The following is a 19,882-nucleotide window of genomic DNA, read 5'->3' as shown; positions in this document are numbered from 1 at the left end:
AGAAGCAGAAAATATTAAGAGGTGGCAAGAATACACAGAAGAACTATACTAAAATATATATATATATTATATATATATATATATATATATATATTCTATCCAGATAATTAGGATGGTGTGATCACTCACCTAGAGTCATACATCCTGTGATGCGAAGTCCAGTTGGCCTTAGGAAGCATTACTATGAACAAAACTAGTGGAGGTGATGGAATTCCAGCTGAGCTATTTCAAATTCTAAAAGATGATGTTGTGAAAGTGCTGCATCAATATGTCAGCAAATTTGGAAAACTCAGCAGTGGCCACAGGACTGGAAAAAGTCAGTTTTCATTTCAATCCCAAAGAAAGGCAAAGCCAAAGATGCTCAAACTATGGCACAATTGCACTCATCTCACACACTAGCAAAGCAATGCTCAAAATTCTCCAGGCCATGCTTCAGCAATACATAAACCATGAACTTTCAGATGTTCAAGCTATATTTAAAAAAGGCAGAGGGACTTAAGATCAAATTGCCAACATTCGTTGGATCATTGAAAAAGCAAGAGAGTTCCAGAAAAGCATCTACTTCTGCTTTATTGACTATGCCAAAGCCTTTGACTGTGGATCACAACAAACTGTGGAAAATTCTTCAAGAGATGGGAATACCAGACTACCAGGCCTGCCTCCTGAAAAAATCTATATGCAGGTCAGGAAGCAACAGTTACAACTGGACATGGCACAACAGACTGGTTCCAAATAAGAAAAGTACATCAAGGCTGTATATTGTCACCCTGCTTATTTAACTTCCATACAGTGTACATCATGAGAAATGCTGGACTGGATGAAGCACAAGCTGAAATCAAGATTTCCAGGAGAAATACCAGTAACTTCAGACATGAAGATGACACCACCGTTATGGCAGAAAGTGAAGAACTAAAGAGCGTCTTTATGAAAGTCAAAGAGGAGAGTGAAAAATTTGGCTTAAAACTCAACTTTCAGAAAACTAAGATCATGACATCTGGTCCCATCACTTCATGGCAAATAATTGGGAAACAATGGAGACAGTGAGAGACTTTATTTTCCTGGGCTCTAAAATTACTGAAGATGGTGACTGCAACCATGAAATTAAAAGACAATTAATTACTCCTTTGAAGAAAAGTTATGACCAACCTAGACAGCATATTAAAAAGCAGAGACATTACTTTGCCAACAAAGGTCCATCTAGTCAAAGCTATGGTTTTACTAGTAGTCATGTATGGATGTGAGAATTGGACTGTAAAGAAAGCTGAGCACCAAAGAATTGAAACTTTTTGAACTATGGTGTTGGAGAAGACTCCTGAGAGTCCCATGGACTGCAAAGAGTTCAAAACAGTCCATCCTAAAGGAAATCAGTCTTGAATATTCATTTGATTTACTGATGCTGAAGCTGAAACTCCAATACTTTGGCCAAATAATGCGAAGAACTGACTCATTTGAAAAGACCCTGATGCTGGAAAAGATTGAAGGCAAAAGGAGAATGGATGACAGAGGTTGAGACGGTTGGCTGGCATCACCGTCTCAATGGCCATGATTTTGAGTAAACTCCAGGAGTTGGTGATGGACAGGGAAGCCTGGTGTGATGCATTCCATGGGGTCACAAAGAGTTGGGCACAGCTGAGCAACTGAACTGCACTGAACTGTTGTCTGTATTTCTTTTCTACTTTGTCACTTTGATGGATGAAGTTGGACTTGGTGGATTGTTTGTACTACTAACTGCCTTGGGAAAGTTTTATGAGATAATTACTAGACTCAGGGTTCTAGTCTTAGCTTACTGGGTTACAGAACAATGGAAATTTTTTTCTAAATATCCTAAATAAAACTCATTACTTGTTTCAGAGTTCCTGAAACTAAAATTGAAGAGGGTTTGCATCTTACATGCATGAAATTTAATTTTCATCTTCTGTTTCCTTATGTGAAAAAAAAAGGAAAATGAATAAGAAACATTGGAACCTACTAGGAAGAACTGTGACATTTAAAAGAATTGAGACAACTACAGGGACACCAGGGAAATTAAGATTTTTGTAAATAAGTCACAGATACAAAAGAATATTTACAAATATGGATTTTTGAATTTACTTGACAAAAGAAGATAGGACAAATCCTAGTTGAGACTAAATCTGTTTAGTCTCACCTGGATTAACCCTAGGTGGTAAGAATGGGTGTCATTATTTATTTTGTTGACTGGTTAAATCTAAACTTATGGTGGTCTATGATGGATGGATTTGAGATTATAAAACTATTTGGTTTTCTTTTAGAGTAGAACACAAATCTGTTTCTATTAAAAATCCAAGTATACAAAGATATTGGTCCTCTCAAACCATGAGATGGGAATGAATGTGAGATTTGAGGAGACTGGAGGCCCTGTGTTACAAACAATATTATCATTTCCTATTTGTGCTATGGATTGGGAAGATCCCCTGGAGAAGGAAATGGCAACCAACTTCAGTACCCTTGTCTGGAAAACCCCAATGGACAGAGGAGCCTGGCGGGCTACAGTCCAAAGGTCACAAAGAGTTGGACACAACTAAGGGAACACAATATTTTTGCAATCATGGTATAAGAAAGTTTGTGAAGTGCTAGTTAAAGAATGGATTTGCAAAAGTATGTTCATGGCAATGCTACAGTTAATTTATCAGAAGTACCCTCTTATCCACTTAACTATGTTCTCTAGAAATTTTTCCTTAACAAACCCTTGAAAAGTGGAGAAGTGAATATAAACATGCTTGAAAGAAATGTTCATCCTCTATAATAGTCTGAGAATAAAAATGGGAGATGCTGCCATTGTAGTTGCTTTACTGATTTCAACTTGAACAAAAGATGTAGTGTAGGACATCATCAATTCTTAGGTTATCAAGATCCCTTTGAATAAATGGGAGGGCAATTTCACTTGAGATGTGATCTTAACAGTATCATAATTTCATTCTCTAAATGTTCTTTTAACTCATCTTCAAAGTGAGCTGTAGTCTTTATCAGGGTAACTATGTACTGATGGAAGAGAAATAAGAAAAATGTAGGGATGATTAGAGGGATTCTGAATGTCACAGTGGTACTCTCATCAGAGAAGAGGCTTATGGAATTTAAGTAATAAGTGTAGTTTTGGTCCAAGCTTGTCTCACACTGGTTCTAGTGACATAGATGAGACTATGAACTCATCCTGTTGATGGTCTAGTAACTATGGTAGTTACTGACATAATAACTCAGTAACATAGTGCATTACTTCTTCCCTTCCCTTCCCTTACCTCTTCCCCCTAAACCATGGAGTGAGGAAAGCTCAAGTGGAAATCTCTGGGTCATCATGATCTTTCAGAAGATATAGCATATTCTGTTGGAGAATCAGAGAGATTAGGATCACCACTAAAGCACTGGAATATGCAGCTGTATTGATTCTTATCATATGCATATTCGTCTTATATTTATGCTTAAAGAGGACAGATGTTTCTTGGAGAATAATATTGACTATTGAAAATTTAATCATGTGATGAATCCAGTTTCAGCTGTGCCCCATATGTGTTAACATTATTGGAGCAAGCCAACAAAATCAGGTTGGCAGGTTCCTGCTTAGGCACCAGAATGAAACCTCTCTGTTTCCCCAATAGTTTATACTTTGAAGTCACTCTTGGTGAGCCTTTTGAGAGTTATGCCAAAGAGGTAACTCGGAATTGGGGAAGATCATGCCACAAAGACCCACCATGTGATTAGAACATTTGGGTTCATTATTTACAAGTATTTTCTCCAAATCTATGGGTTGTCCTTTGTCTTGTTTATCGTTTCTCTTTACTGTGAAAAACGCTTTTGTGTTTAATAGGCCCAATTTGTTTATTTTTGTCTTTACTTCCATTATTCTGGGAGATGGATTGAAAAAGATATTGCTGTGATTTATGTCAGAGAGTGTTCTGCCTATGTTTTCTGCTAGATGTATTATAGTGTCCAGTCTCACATTTAGGTTTTTAAGCCATTTTGAGCTTATTTTTTGGCATGGTGTTAAAGAATGCTCTAATTTCATCTTTTTCATGTAGCTGTCCAGGTTTTTCCAGCACCATTTGTTGAAGAGACTATCTTTCCAACATTGTGTTGTCTTTCCATTTTTGTTATAGTGTAATTGATTATAGGTGCATAAGTTTATTTCTGGGTGTTCTGTCCTGTTTCATTGATCTATATTTCTATTTTTGTGTCAGTACCCATACTGTTTTGATCACTGTAGCTTTGAGGTGTAGTCTGAAGTCAGGGAGCCTGATTCCTCCAGCTCTGATTTTCTTTCTCAAGAAAAGAAAGAATAACCAATAAAAATGAATAGCCAATAGGTTTTGTCCATTTATTTATTTATTTTTTAGAGATTTTTTTTTAATTGTAGTAAAATTACACATAACGTTTACCATCTTAACCCTTTTTAAGTGTATAATTCATTGGTACAAGTACATTCACACTGTTGTACAACCATCACCACCATCCCATAACTCTTGTTATCTTGAAAAGCAAACTATACAGCCTTTAATAACTCCCCATTCTCTGCTTCCATGTTTCTTGGAAACCACTGTATACTCTTCTTTCTTCATGTATTTTGCCTGTGCTAAGTACCTCATATAAGTGGAATTGCACAATGTTTGTCTTTTTGTGATTGGCTTATTTCATCGAGCATGATGTCCTCAAGGTTCTTCTATATTGTAGCATATTTCAGAATTTCTTTCCTTTATAAGGCTAAATAATATTCTATTGTATGTTCACACCGAATTTTACTAATTGATCTCTCAGTAGAAACTTGACCACAATGGGATGAAGTTAGAAATAAATAACAGAAGAAAATCTAAAATATTCAAAAACTTGTGGAAATTATACACACACTTTTAAAAAAAAATGGATCAAAGAAGTCACAAGGGAAATTAGAAAATACAGAGTTGAATAAAGATGAAAACGCAACAGAGCGAAATTTATGGGACACAGCCTAAGTGGCACTGAGGAGGAAATTTATATCTATAATCACATTAAAAAACAAATTCACAGATGGCAGGAGGAAGGAAGTAATAAAGATTAGAACAGAGGTAAATACATGAAATAGAAAAACTGAAGAAAATGAATCAAAAGGTCAACAAGGTTGACAAATCTTCAGCTAAATGGACTAAGGAAAAAAAGACAATTTACTAAAATCAGAAATGAAAGTGAGGATATTAGTATCAATTCTACACAAATATAAAGGATTATAACAAAGTCGTGTGAACAAGTGTATGCCAACAAATAGGATAACCTAGATGAAATGGATAAATTCCTAGAAACACAGAACTTACCAAGACTATCTCATGAAGAAATAGAAAATATGAGTAGACAAGTAACTGGTTAAGGCGACTGAAATCAGTAATCAAAATTCTCCCAACTAACAATAAAGCCCGGATGGTTTGCTGGTGAATTCTACCAAATACTTAAAGAACAACTAATGCTGATCTTTCTCAAACATTTCTAAAAAAATTGAAGATGAAGGAACATTTTGTAATTTATAAGGCCAGAGTTACCCTGATACCAAAGCTAAACAAAGACACTACAAACAAGAAAAGGAAGCTATATATAGACCAGTATCCCTTATGAACACACTCAGCATCACTAACAATTAGGGAAATGCAAATCAAAGCCACAGTGAGGTGGTATCTCACACCTGTTAGAATGGCCATTATTAACAAACAAACAAACCAGAAAATAACAAGTGCTTGCAAGCATGTACGTACATTAGAGCCTGCATGCACTGTTGGTGGGAATGTAAAATGGTATAACTGCTGTGAAAAACGGAGAAGGCAGTGGCACCCCACTCCAGTACTCTTGCCTGGAAAATCCCATGGATGGAGGAGCCTGGTAGGCTGCAGTCCATGCTAAGGGTCGGACATGACTGAGCGACTTCCCTTTCACTTTTCACTTTCATTCATTGGAGAAGGAAATGGCAACCCACTCCAGTGTTCTTGCCTGGAGAATCCCAGGGAAGGGGGAGCCTGGTGGGCTGCCATCTATGGGGTCGCACAGAGTCGGACACGACTGAAGTGACTTAGCAGCAGCAGCTGTGAAAAAGAGTTATGGAGGTTCCTCAAAAAATTGAAAGTAGAATCACCATATGATCCAGCAGTTTCCTTTTGGGGTGTACACCCAAAAGAAAGAGGAGCAGCAGCATCTTGAGGAGATGTGTGATCATATTCACGACAGCTATAATGTGGTTTTGTCTATTTAGAATCTTTTGTGTTTCCATATAAATTTGCAGATTTTTTTTTTGTTCTAGTTCTGTGAAAAATGCCATTGGTAATTTGATAAGGATTGCATTAAATCTGTAGATTGCCTTGAGTAGTATAGTCATTCTGACAATATTGATTCTTCCAATCCACAAACATGATATATCTTCCCATCTCTTGTGTCTTCTTTGATTTTTTCATCAGTATCTTATTGTTTTCCAATTACAAATCTTTAATGATGTGACTGACAAGGCATTAGTCTTTGAAATTTACAAATAACTCATGATGCTTAACAACATAAAAACAAGTTAATCATAAAATCGACAGAAGACCTAAATAGACATTTCTCTGAAGAAGACATATAGATGGCCAAGAGGCACATGAAAAGATGTTCAACATTGCTAATTATTGGAGAAATGCAAATCAAAATCACAATGAGATATCACCTCACACCAGCCAAAATGGCTATCATCAAAAAATCCAGAAACAATAAATGCTGGAGAAGGTGTGGAGAGAAGGGAATCATTCTGCACTGTTGGTGGGAATGTAAATTGGTACATCCACTATGGAAAACAGTATGGAATTTCCTTAAGAAACTAAAATAGAGCTACCATATGGCCTTGCAATCCCACTTCTTGGCATATATCCAGAGAAAAATATGATCTGAAAGGATACATGCACCCCAGTGTTCACTGCAACACTGTTTGCAGTAGCTGAGACATGGAAGCAACTTAAATGTCCATTGACAGAGGAATGGATAAAGAAGATGTGGTACGTAAATACAATGGGATAGTTCTCAGCCATTAAAAAATGAAATAATTCCCTTTGTAGCAACATGGATGGACCTAGAGATTGTCATACCAAGTGAAGTAAGTCAGAGAAGGAAAAATATCATATGACATACCTTACACATGGAATCTAAAAAGAAATGATGTTGAGGTTTGACAGAAAACAGCAAAATTATGTAAATCAATTATCCTTCAATAATAAATAAATTATTTTTAAAAAGAAATGATACAAATGAACATACCTGCAAATCAGAAGCAAACGAATAGACTTAGAGAACAAATTATGGTTGCTGGGGGGAATAATGGGTAGAAGGGATAGTTAGAGAGTTTGGGATGGACATGTACACACTGATATATGTAAAATGGATAACCAGAAAGGAACTACTAAATAGCACATGTAACTCTGTTCAATGTTATGTGGCAGCTTGGATGGGATGGGTCTTTAGGGGAGAACAGATACATGTATATCTATAGCTGAATTCCTTTGCTGTTCACCTGAAACTATCAAAGCATGTTTGTTAATTGGCTATACCTCAATATAAAATAAAAAGTTTAAAAAATAAAATGAAAAAAATGATTTGGGCTTTCAGCTATGTGATATCCATCTATATGATACCTCCCTCTGAGGAGGGAGAATATAGGCTAGAGACTGAGTTCAAACATGTGATCAATGATTCAGTGAGTGATACCTAGGTAATGAAACCTCAGTAAAATCTTTAGGAATTGAAACTTGGTGATACTGCCTGAGATGAACACAACATTGTGCCAAGAGGCTAATATGCCCTGCTGACACAGGGAAAGAGCGTGAGTGCTGTGTATTCAGGACCCTCTTAAATGTACTCTGAATGTCTCTTCAATTGGCTGATCCTGATTTGCATTATTTAAAATAATAAAACTATAATGATAGCTAAAGCAACTTCCAGGGTCCTGGAGTTGTTCTAGTGAATTACAGAACCTGAGAGGATTGTGGGAAACTCCAGGATTTTTAGCCAGTTGTTTAGAAATACAGATGACCTGGGGAACCATCTGGAGTGAGGCAGTCTCATTTGGACCCTTGCTTTATTTTTGAAATAGAGTTAATTTACAATGTTGTGTTAATTTATGTCGTATAATAGAGTGATTCAGTATATATGTGTGTGTATGTATGTATTTGTGTGTGTATATATATATATATATGTATGTATGTATGTATGTATATATATATAAAAGTGAAAGTCACTCAGTTGTGTCCAACTCTTTGTGACCCCATGGACTATACAGTCCATGGAATTCTCCAGGCCAGAATACTGGAGTGGGTAGCCTTTCCCTTCTTCAGGGATCTTCCCAACCCAGGGATTGAACCCAGGTCTCCCACATTGCAGGCAGATTCCTTACCAGCTGAGCCACAAGGGAAGCCCAAGAGTACTGGAGTGGGTAGCCTATCCTTTCTCCAGGGTATCTTCCTGACCCAGGAATTGAACTGGGGTCTCCTACATTGCAGGTGGATTCTTTACCAACTGAGTATCAGGGGAGCCCCATATGTATATATAGAATTGTGTGTATATATATGTCTATATATACACACTTAAAAAACTATTATTTTCCATTATGCTTTATCACAAAATATTGAATATAGTTTCCTGTACTGTACAGTAGGACTTTGTTGTTTGTCCATTCTTTATTTAATAGCTTGCATCTGCTAACCCCAAATTCCCACTCCATTCCTCCTACTTTAGCAACCACAAGTGTGTTCTCTGTGTCTGTGAATCTGTTTCATAGACAAGTTCTTTTTTATCATATTTTAGATCCCACATGTAAATGATATCATATGATATTTGTATTTTTCTTTCTGGCTTATTTCACTTAAGATGATAATCTCTAAGTCCATCCACATTGTTGCAAATGGACTTATTTCATTCTTTATTATGGTTGAGTAGAATTTCACTGTATATATACCCCACATCTTTATCCATTTGTCTGCAAAAAAAAAAAAAAACCACTTTAGGTTGTTTCCATGTCTTGGCTGTCGTGAATAGTACTGCTATGTACATTGGAGTGCTTGTATCTGTTTGAATTATAGTTTTGTCCAGATACATGCCCAGGAGTGGGATTGCTGAATCATATGGCAACTCTAATTTTAGGTTTTGAGGAAACTCCATACCGTTTCCCATAGTGGCTGTTGCAACTTACATTCCCACTAAAAGTGTACTTGATGGTGGTTTGGTGGTTTAGTCGCTAAGTTGTGTCCGACTCTTGTGACCCCCATGGACTGTAGCCTGCCAGGCTCCTCTGTCCGTGGGATTCTCCAGGCAAGAATACTGGAGTGGACTGCCATTTCAGGGGATCTTCCTGACCCAGGAACTGAACCTTGGTCTCCTGCTTTTCAAGCGGATTATTTACCCACTGAGCTATGAGGGTAAACCCCTCAGTGTAGGAGGGTTCCCTTTACTCCACACGCTGTGTAGCATTTATAATTGGTAGATTTTCTAGTGATGGTCAATCTGACCATTGTGAAGTGGTATCTCATTGTAGTTTTGATTTGCATTTCTCTAATAATTAGCAATGTTGAGTACATTTTCATGTGCTTGTTGGCCATCTGTATGTCTTCTTTGGATCATATTTGTTCCAAATAGGAGAACTATTTAGTTCTTCTGCTCATTTTTTGATTGAGTTGCTTGGTTGTTTGTTGTTGAGTTTCATGATCTGTTTGTATATTTTGGAGATTAATCCTTTGTCAGTTGCATTATTTGCAAATATTTTTTTCCAATTCTATATGCTGTTTCTTTCATTTTGTTTACAGTTCTTTGCTGTACAAAACTTGTAAGTTTGATTAGGGACCCTTACTTTTTAACCTGTGGCATCTGGTATTAATCCTTGGTGATGAGTGTCAGAACCGAATCGCTTTGCAGTGTTTTATCCACTTATGAAATTTTTTATAAAAAAAATTGTTTTCCATTTGATAGGGAAAATATTTGTGCTATGATAAATGTAATTTCAAATATTGTCTTTACAAATTGTTTATTTAGTTGGTTCTACTGCCATCCAGTGACACTAAGAGTTTATTCCTTTATACAACTGTTAGCTTCATAATAATCTAATGGTCATATCCTATAAAAGAACTATAACACCTTGTATTAATAAATGCGTCACTGGCATGACGGTCTCTGTTTACCATTTTAACTCCAGTGACTAGCGACAGGGCATAGCATATAGCATGTTGTTGCTGTTCAGTGTTCAGTCACTAAGTGGTGTCTGACTCTTTGGGACCCCATGGACTGCAGCATATCAAGCATCTCTGTCTCTCACTGTGTCTTGGAGTTTGCCCCAAGTTCATGTCCATTGAGTCAGTGATGCTATCTCGCCATATAGCACGTTATGGCATATAGCATGTAAGGGCCCAAATACTTTGTTAATGTTGAAGACTGGTAAAATGGGAAATTTTTCTACTTTATGAATGTTCTATTCTGATTGACCAAAAAAAGGAAAGTGTATGTACTGTGGATAAAATGTAACTAAAATAATTTATTTCACAAAATTTTTATTCTCTTCCATAATTAACTTACAATGTACATGAGTTGGATAAATATACATACTGTAATTTCAGAGGTTCCCCACTAGGCTGCCACAGATATATTACAGAGTTGCCTCTCTTTAAGGATTATCAAAGATCTCAGTCAGTTTCTTTTAGACTCATCAGGACCTTCACAGAGGGAAACTCAAGCAGAATTTGCTACACACATTACCTGTAGGCTGCAAATACATACAGCTGCAAACCAGCACTACTACTTTGATGCACGGCCAATGAGATTCTAAGAACTGGTCACTTACCTCACTCAACAAACTGCAAATGCTCCCTGGCTCCTCATAGCAAGAAGTCGACTGCTGCCAGAAAGGGGATTCCAGATCCAAAAATATGAAAATCATGGTGAACTGTCCAACTGATTGCCAATAAAATTGAGGGGAGACCAGAGAGAAAGGAAGCAGGCAGATACTTAAAAGGGTATTATGTCACAAATTCATGTCAGTTCCTTAAATTAGGACAGCATTATTATGTTTAAATGCCTGATAATAAAATACTTCAATTGCACTCAAAGTCTAATCATATTATCAGTCTTTAACATTTTTTTTTCTTACTGAAGAATGAGGAAAAATGTGGATTCTTTAAATATCACTTTTGCTAATATATTTTTGGATGATGCTAAAACTGGGTTTATAATTTATCATCTACATATGAGTTTCTTGAAGATAGTTACCCATAAGACTCTGAAAATAATCACTTAAAATTCTTAATCACTTAAGTTTAAGTGATTAAGAATCACTTAAATCACTTAAATTTAAGCCTAAAACCAAATATAAAAGGTTTATGTTTGTGGCACATACTCTACTATCCCAATAATAATTTTTGCATTTCCTTTGCTTGAAATTATTTAATATACTCAAAAGAAAATTAATTTTAATGCTCAACGATATGTAGACAATTCTTGTGGTTCAGTTCTGGCCTAAGCAATCTTAGTCATTTTCCTCATGTGACATAAAGTATATAAGTTTGGGAAGTACTGCTGTAGCGGAACTGAAAAACTCATTTACCACAGAAAAGATAGTATAAATTTATATGTAATTAATTCATTTCATTGTGTTATACAGTAGTGTTTTATTTTTAAAAGATATATATCAAGGTTCCTTGATATCTGTTTATTAGATAAAACTTAGTAGTGATACACTTTAAAATTATATATATATATGTGTGTGTTTGTGTGTGTGTGTGTGTGTGTGCAGACGCTTTACCCCCTGAGACATCAGGGAAGCCCATATGTATCAATATAAACACACACATCTTTTATTCATTAATTTTTAATAAAGGAGTACCTAAGATACTTCCCAGGGAAGGAAAAATATTGTCAAGATATATTATATTTTTAAAGCATTAAAAGATCAAGCCAGAGGCATAGCTTAAGGGCAATAATATTCATCTTACAGAAAAATTGGAAATGAGTACTTAACTATTATATAAGAAAAGAAATGAAAACTGGTTTATTAATGGTTGCTAGTACATAGCTTAAAGAGAAGGGATTCAAAATAATACTAGAAAATATTAACCTACTTAACCTCAATAGATGATGGAAGATTTGGGCTAGCATAAGGTATGCCTCAGGACTTGCTTAACATGCAAGTTGTAAAAGAAAGGTGTTCTTATGTCTGATAAATGCATTAATAAACTCTGTACTTTCTCCTAAGTTTTACAACTTAATATAATACTATGATGTTTATTATTCCTTTTAAAAAAGTGATCATTGAAATAGTTATTCAAAAGATCCTGGAAAAAGACATCTGTGTCTGCAAGTAATTTGCTTTTATCTAAATCAGTATATTTAAATACTGAATAATACTCCAGTAATTTGTCTAGTATCTTTCTCTATTTTGTCTGTAGATGAAAACTTAGTGATGGAATAACAGAATCTTAGAGGTGAAAAAAAATCAATCTCAGCTCCTTCCGTAACTGAAGAAATCAAGCTAAGAATAGGCTAAATACCTTTCTTGACTCTTTAGTGTCTATAATTTTTATATAGCCTCCCTCCATGTGATTGAAAATATCAATGAAAGAAGATCACAATATTTCCCAGTATACAAAAAGAGCTAAGTGTTAATATGTATTGAATGTCAATATATTCAAGGCACTGCACTAAATGCTTTCTATATTTAGTTCTAGCAATAATACTAATATGTTGACAAGACCATCTCTCTTTTACAAGAGAATAAACTCAGTCATTGAAAGGTTCTAAATAGTTACCAATTTATGTGTCTATTTAGCTGCAAAAACAGGATTTGAATGCAGGCACTCTAGTTTTCTAGATCCAATGGGCTTTCTCACAATAATTAAACCGCTTTCCATGAGCACAATAGAGCATTGTTGTTGTTGTCCAGTTGCTAAGTCTTCTTTGATTCTTTTGCGATTCCATGGACTGTAACCTGCCAGGCTCCTCTGTCCATGGGATTTCTCAGGCAAGAATACTGAAGTGGGTTGCCATTTTCTTCATCCAGGGGGTCTTCCTGACCTAGAGATCAAACCTGAATCTCCTGCATTGGCAGGTGGATTCTTTACGACCTGGGAAGCATATTAGAACATTACTGATACTCTATTCTTCAATTATAACCCTAGCTATTCACTTAAGAAAGTGAGTGTACATTAGTAAAGGTAAAGTTGTGTGTGTGTGAGAGAGAGAAATCTGTGATTGGATTTATTTTTTATTTATTTTATTTTATTTTATTTTATTTTTTATTTTACTTTACAATTCTGTATTGGTTTTGCCATACATTGACATGAATCCACCACGGGTGTACATGCGTTCCCAAACATGAAAATTTGGGTCTGTTTTTCAAACTCATTCCAAGTATCAGTTTAAAAATGAAAGAAATAGATTTAATTGAAGTTCATTGACATAAATACTTGAATGGAATTTTAAGGACAATAGTCCTTTTCAAGAGGTGATAGGGAAACTGAACTCTTTATGAAAAGTAGGACTACTCATTTTTACTGATTAGCAACTTTTACCTTAGAGATCTGTAAGTTTGTTGTTTTTATATTTCTGTATACTTTTGTTTTCATCAGATGCCCAAGTGTCCTAGATCACTCATATTGCAGGGACATATATCACCATACAATTTCACATATTATCTAATTCAGTCCTAGTAAATTTCACTGGAAAAGACCCTGGGAAAGACTGAAGTCAGGAGGAAAAGGGGGTAACAGAGGATGAGATGGTTGGATGGCATCACTGACTCAATGGACAAGAGTTTGAGCAAACTCTGGGAGATAGTGAAACAGAGAAGCCCAGCACAGCTGCAGTCCATGGGGTCACAAAGAGTTGGATATGACTTAGCAATTGAACAATGAAAGACAAACTTCATTTCCAGTTAGCCCAAATCTACTCACTCTGACTTCTGAAGCTCACAGTTTGTCATTAAAGGCACTGAAGTGAAGTGAAGTCACTCAGTCGTGTCTGACTCTTTGCGACCCCCTGGACTGTAGCCTACCAGGCTTCTCCGTCCATGGGATTTGCCAGGCAAGAATACCGGAGTGGGTTACCATTTCCTTCTCCAAGGGACCTTCCCGACCCAGGGATCGAACCCAGGTCTCCCACATTGGAGGCAGGCGCTTTAACCTCTGAGCCACCAGGGAAGCCCATGTATCTTCAATTCCTTTTCTGAAACTTTCCTTCACTGTGGGGTCTCATTGGATCCTGTATGCTGAATCACTACTTCCCACTGTAGAACTCACTTTCCCTGTGCCGTTCACTTTAGGACCTAGCAGTGGAAGAAAGGTCCTCCATTTACCCTGTTGCTATATACAAATCTTCTAGTGTTTTAGTATTGTAGTTGAAAAATACTTCCATAAAGAAGAATTTCAGACATTTTGATGTATGTGACTAAATGGTAACTAAATGGAATCTGTTATGAGGCAGGTATTTCCAACCATACCATATTAATTTAACATAGAATGTAACTCATACCTTTTCCTATTGATGTCTTTATATACGAAGTATCTTTCCAATTTTCTCGGCTGCTGTGCTGACAGTTCACATCACAGCACAAGGGTCAGCACAAGGACAATTAGATAAAGGAGAACACTACTGAACACAAAGAAAACTACTTACTCTCTGGGTGAGTTCTAAAGAAGCATGTCATTGCAGAGGAAGAGTATTGCACCATTAAGTTACCATTATCAATTGCCAGCTCCCCAAACCCACCAAAAGACATATTTCTTGTTTTATAATGGTAAAAGGGAAGCTTCCAGAGAGTTTTTCTTTCTACATACAATCTTAGTAATTATAGAAGAAAATATTGTCCTTAGTATAGGATAAAGTTCCCATACTCCCAAGTTGTCAAATTGGTCAATTTCCAATATTATTTTCAGAACTTGGAATTTTTTTTTCATCTTCTAAGTTCATCTCTCTCTCTCACACACACATATACATATTTTCAATTATATATACTCAATATGTACTTATATATTATATTTAATATGATGTTGTACATATTATAAATACATTTTAATGCATTCTAACCATTTGGCCAATTAACTCCACTCCGCTCTAGCCTAAATATCTGTGGTAGAATGATAGATCCCATTATCATTCAGAATTTTTCCATACTTAACATCTATTTCTAAAACTCTTCATTTTATTATATCAGTCTCACTCTCATTCCAATTACATTTGTACACGGTCTCTTACTTTCTACCAATACATTTTTTTCTTCCCTATCTATAAAAGCTCTAGTATACCATCAGTCTGTTGCTAATAACATATTCTCAACTTTCTGGACTTGCATTATTTCACAAAGGAAAACTATTTCCCTGATCGACTCCAGTTTCATTTCACCTTTTACATATGAATGCTAAATACAGTCAGAGAAAATTACACGGTATCTTTACTGTGTGTTATAGAAATATGATTTCTAACTCCAAAGGGGGAACTAATAAGAGATTAAAAATAAATAATCTTGCCTGTTGCCCATTCATTTCTATGTGAAATAGGAGCCAAATTATCTTCTCCAAAGTAGAAAGAGTATGAGAAGTATGGTAAACATGAAATCTATATGACAGAAATAAAAATTATCTTTTTATTACTATAGAAAGTAAAAATTATCTTTATGTTACCTCTGTTCAGCATATGTGTATGTATGTGTGTATGTGTGTCTGCATGCTTCTGTGTTTTACTATGTACCATAAACTGCTATTTTCTAAAAATGCCACAGGACAAGATAGATGGCATTTGCCTTCAAGAAGCTTAGAATTTATGGGGTGAAATATGTATTTCTAAGGATGCTTGTTCAGCTGCTTAGTCATATCTGACTCTTTGAGACCCTATGGGCTGTAGCCAGCCAGGCTCCTCTGCGCATGCGATTTTCCAGGCAAGAATAATGGAGTGGGGTGCCATTTCCTCCTCCAGGGGACCTTCCCGAACCAGGGGTCAAACCTGTCCCTCCAGCATTTCCTGCATTGGCAGGCAGATTTGCTACCGCTGAGATACCAGGGAAGCCCATTTGGGAATTATACAAATACTTATTCACTTATAGTTGTAATAATACTTCAAAAGAAAGTTTGAAGGTACAGTTAGAGCATACAATATAGATACTTGACCTATCCTAATTTCCTGAAAACTGATGTGAAAATGTTGCCAGTTTAAAAAAAAAATACTATGAGGAAGGAGAAAAGAATATTTCAGCAATAAAGCTTAGCTTATAAATAAGCACCAAGATGGAAAGAAGTTTGTCTGCAAATATGCAAAACAATAGACAAATAAATAAGGCTTATGAGGATAGTAAGGAAGAGGAAGACTGTTTTAAGGAAGTCTTTTAAGGAAGAGGAAGACTGATGAGACTAGGGAGTTTGACAGGAGGCATGTTTTAAAGGTATCTTTATATCTTTTAAAAATTTGGAAGGAGAGGAAAATTTAAGGACCACAGTCAAGTGAGTTAGATGGAAATATCTGCATGTTTGTAACTTCCACTGGCTGCATTTATCATTACTTCAGTGGAAAAGACAACATTACACATAGGTATAAACTGGTCAGTAGATTATTGCAATACTCCAAATAAAAGATAAAAAGATAGTGAATTCCTTAGACAGTGCAGGCAGGTAGAGATGTTCTTCTCCCTTTTGTGTCAGGATGCAATACCTGAAACAGTTGCAACCATCTTGCAACCAGCCTGAGGGTGAAGCCATACCAAGGATGGTGGCACAAAGGAAAGAAAAGAATCTGAGTCCTTGATAACATTAGTAAGCCCTTGCATCAGTTAAGCCTGATGATCAACTAGGATTTCCAGGTATGAGAACTGAGGCCCAAAGAAAAGACCTAAAAGCTAGACAAGTGTAATTTTTCAGAGAACTGGATTTCTTTAGGACTTTATAGTCTTCCTTGAATAAGAAGGAGGCTTTGAAGTTTAAGCAATGCTTTGAAAATTTGAAGAACAAGAGACCATTTCCAAAGAATGCAATATTATAATTAGTGATTTTTCTGGTGATGTTTTGAATATTGGTAGGAGCCAGGCTGTAAGAAAGGATAATTTCACTGATGATAAAATGGTCAAGGAAATGAGAGATTTGAATTGGACAGATCATTAGTGTGCAATTGGAACACATTTAAGATTATGGCAGAAAAATTGTAATGAGAGGAAAAGAATGTGAGTCCAGGATGGAAATTTTTATATAATGATGAACAGTGACAAAGAACTAAGTAAATGACAGAAATGAAAGTGAAAATGTAATTGTGGAACAATGAGTCTCAGTGAAACAGGGAGAGAGGCATCAATATAATTGGAATGACTTTGGAGTCAAGATCTTGATGTATATGAGATATGAAAGAATGCACTACTTACACTTGAGGAAGCATGAAGTAAATTTGTTCCTGAAAGCCAATTGTCGTTTGAGACTCAGAGATGGAAATGACATTCAGAGATAGAGAACAGAGAGAATTAAAAAAAAATTACAGCAGAAATTCTCAAAGACACAAGGAAAGATTTAGCCAAGATAGGGGAGCAAACAGAAACTGGATGCAAAGCAAAAAAGATCAAACCATTCTAAAGAAGAGTAGACTAGAATATAAATAACAGGAGGGTGTGTTAACACATTAGTCACTGACTCATGATAGATGCGTTAGGAGTCTTAGTAGATTTCTTCTTGATGATGTCTTGGAAAGTTAGTGTTTGTGATAAATTGTCTGCAATCTGAGAAGGAAGGCTTGCTGTTTGTTATGGAGTGAGGTATTATCTTCTGCAGGAGTTAGTTTCTGTAAGAATATGTATGTATGAGTGGCTGGGAAAATAAGTGTTTTGCTTGGTCACTGGAGGAAAGAAAATGTCTAAGAATATTAATCTTAATTTCAAAATAAACTCAAATAAGGCTATCATCAGTACATTACTGTTAAAAGTCTATATACTAAATTTTATCAAATGATAAGAAGTCATTCTGTTTCAATATAGAATCCTGTCTCAGTGTTTGTTTGTCTGAGGACTCAAGCTATCAAAGCCACCAAGTTCCAATAAAAGGCTAATAAAGGTACCAATTTCCAAAAAAACAGAATTGCACAGGAAAACATTATTGATCCAAAGGACATACAACATCATGGCAACAAATTTTAAATTTTAACTAAAATTGATAAATTCATTGCACAAGTTCTTCTATCTCTTATATAAATTGAATCCATGCTTAAAAACTTTCCCATAAACTTAGTTACAAGTCCTAACATCTTTACTTCTGGAACCCAAAAATGTAAAGAAAATATAACACCAAAATCAAAGAAATTTTTCCAGAAAGAGAAAACTCCTTGTGATTGAGTTGATGTGGTTTGAATAAATTTGATACTGAAATCTATATGTCAGTCTCCCTGATAAATATTGATATAAAAATCAAAGTAAATTCTTAGCAAATGAAAGACATTGATGTATGAAATTGATAATACATTATAATTATTTTGGAATACAAGTTTTGCATTCATTGCAATAACAGAATATCATAAAAATCAAATGGAAAATATATATTTATGATTAAAAACACAATAAACTATGAACAAAAAGGTTTTTAACCTAATTAGGAATACCTGCAAACATCTACAGCAAACATTAGGCTGAATAAATTATTGTAAAGTTTCCTCTGGAGAGTATCGGAGTGATGTATTTATACATTGGAACAATCAGTATTGTAAAGATATCTATTGTCTACCTATTTAATTATGTTAATATACAAATTTATGAAATTCTGTTAATAAAAATCCAGGGATCTTTTTTTGGTAAAATATAAAGAGGAATTAAAAATGTATGTAGAAATTCAAATTGCCTAGAACATCTGAAATCATCTTGAAAACAAAAAACAAAATTGGAGAATAAGATGCATTATAAAGCTAAAAAAAATTGTCTGGTATTGACTAAAGGCTAGGTAAATAAACAAATGTTATAGAATAATGAATCCAGAAACAAACACATACAGGTATAGTGTCTTGATATTGTCATTTATAACAATGGGGACACTGTACTATAAGTAGAATATGTATTTTTCAATAATTTTGCTGGATTACATGAATATTTACTTGGGCCACTACTTATGCTATATGCAAAAATCAATACCATATAGCTTGTGTATCCAAATGTGAAAGACAGTACAATTATAAAAAATAGAAAAATGCCTTACAGGCCAATTCTGTGACATTTAAAGTTCTTAATCAAATGAAAAGTGAAACCACAGTGCCAAAAAATTTAATAAATATATAAAACATTAAATAAATATATGTTATACTTTAAAATAATATTTAATAAATATACATTATATTTAAAACAATATTTAATAAATATATTACATTTAATAAATATATATAAATATATATAGGTGCTACATATGTATCTAAATAATCTGCATATGTAGCAAATATATATACATATATTTCTAATAAATTAATTTAAATGGAATATATATATACACAAAGAAATATACATATATAAAGAGTATATATCTAAATAACTATATAAGTAGACACCACAGAAAAAGGGATACCCCAATGGCCAAAAAATGAAAAAATGAAACAGTGATCGATATTAAATTTTTTTGAAAATAATCAAATTAACCTCCATACACAGCTACCAAAATGGACAAAACCAGAATTAAAGATACCAAATTTTGATTAAATCATGGAGAAAGAGGAAGAAAAGAAACAATGGAGAACTTATTCATGCAAGTTCCGTAGAAGACATGTTTGAATATTATTGCTAGCAATATTATTCATAATAGCCAAAAACCTATCAACAGAAGACTGGTTAAAAAAAATTGTGCTATGTTAACATACGGTAGTAAAATGCAACTATGAGAATGAAAAAAATCCAAAATTATTATTTTCAACAACATGGATGAAT

The sequence above is a fragment of the Oryx dammah genome, unplaced genomic scaffold, assembly GCF_014754425.2.
Source record: "Oryx dammah isolate SB20612 unplaced genomic scaffold, SCBI_Odam_1.1 HiC_scaffold_26, whole genome shotgun sequence".
NCBI lineage: Eukaryota > Metazoa > Chordata > Mammalia > Artiodactyla > Bovidae > Oryx > Oryx dammah.
Note: the sequence above shows the minus strand (reverse complement) of the source record.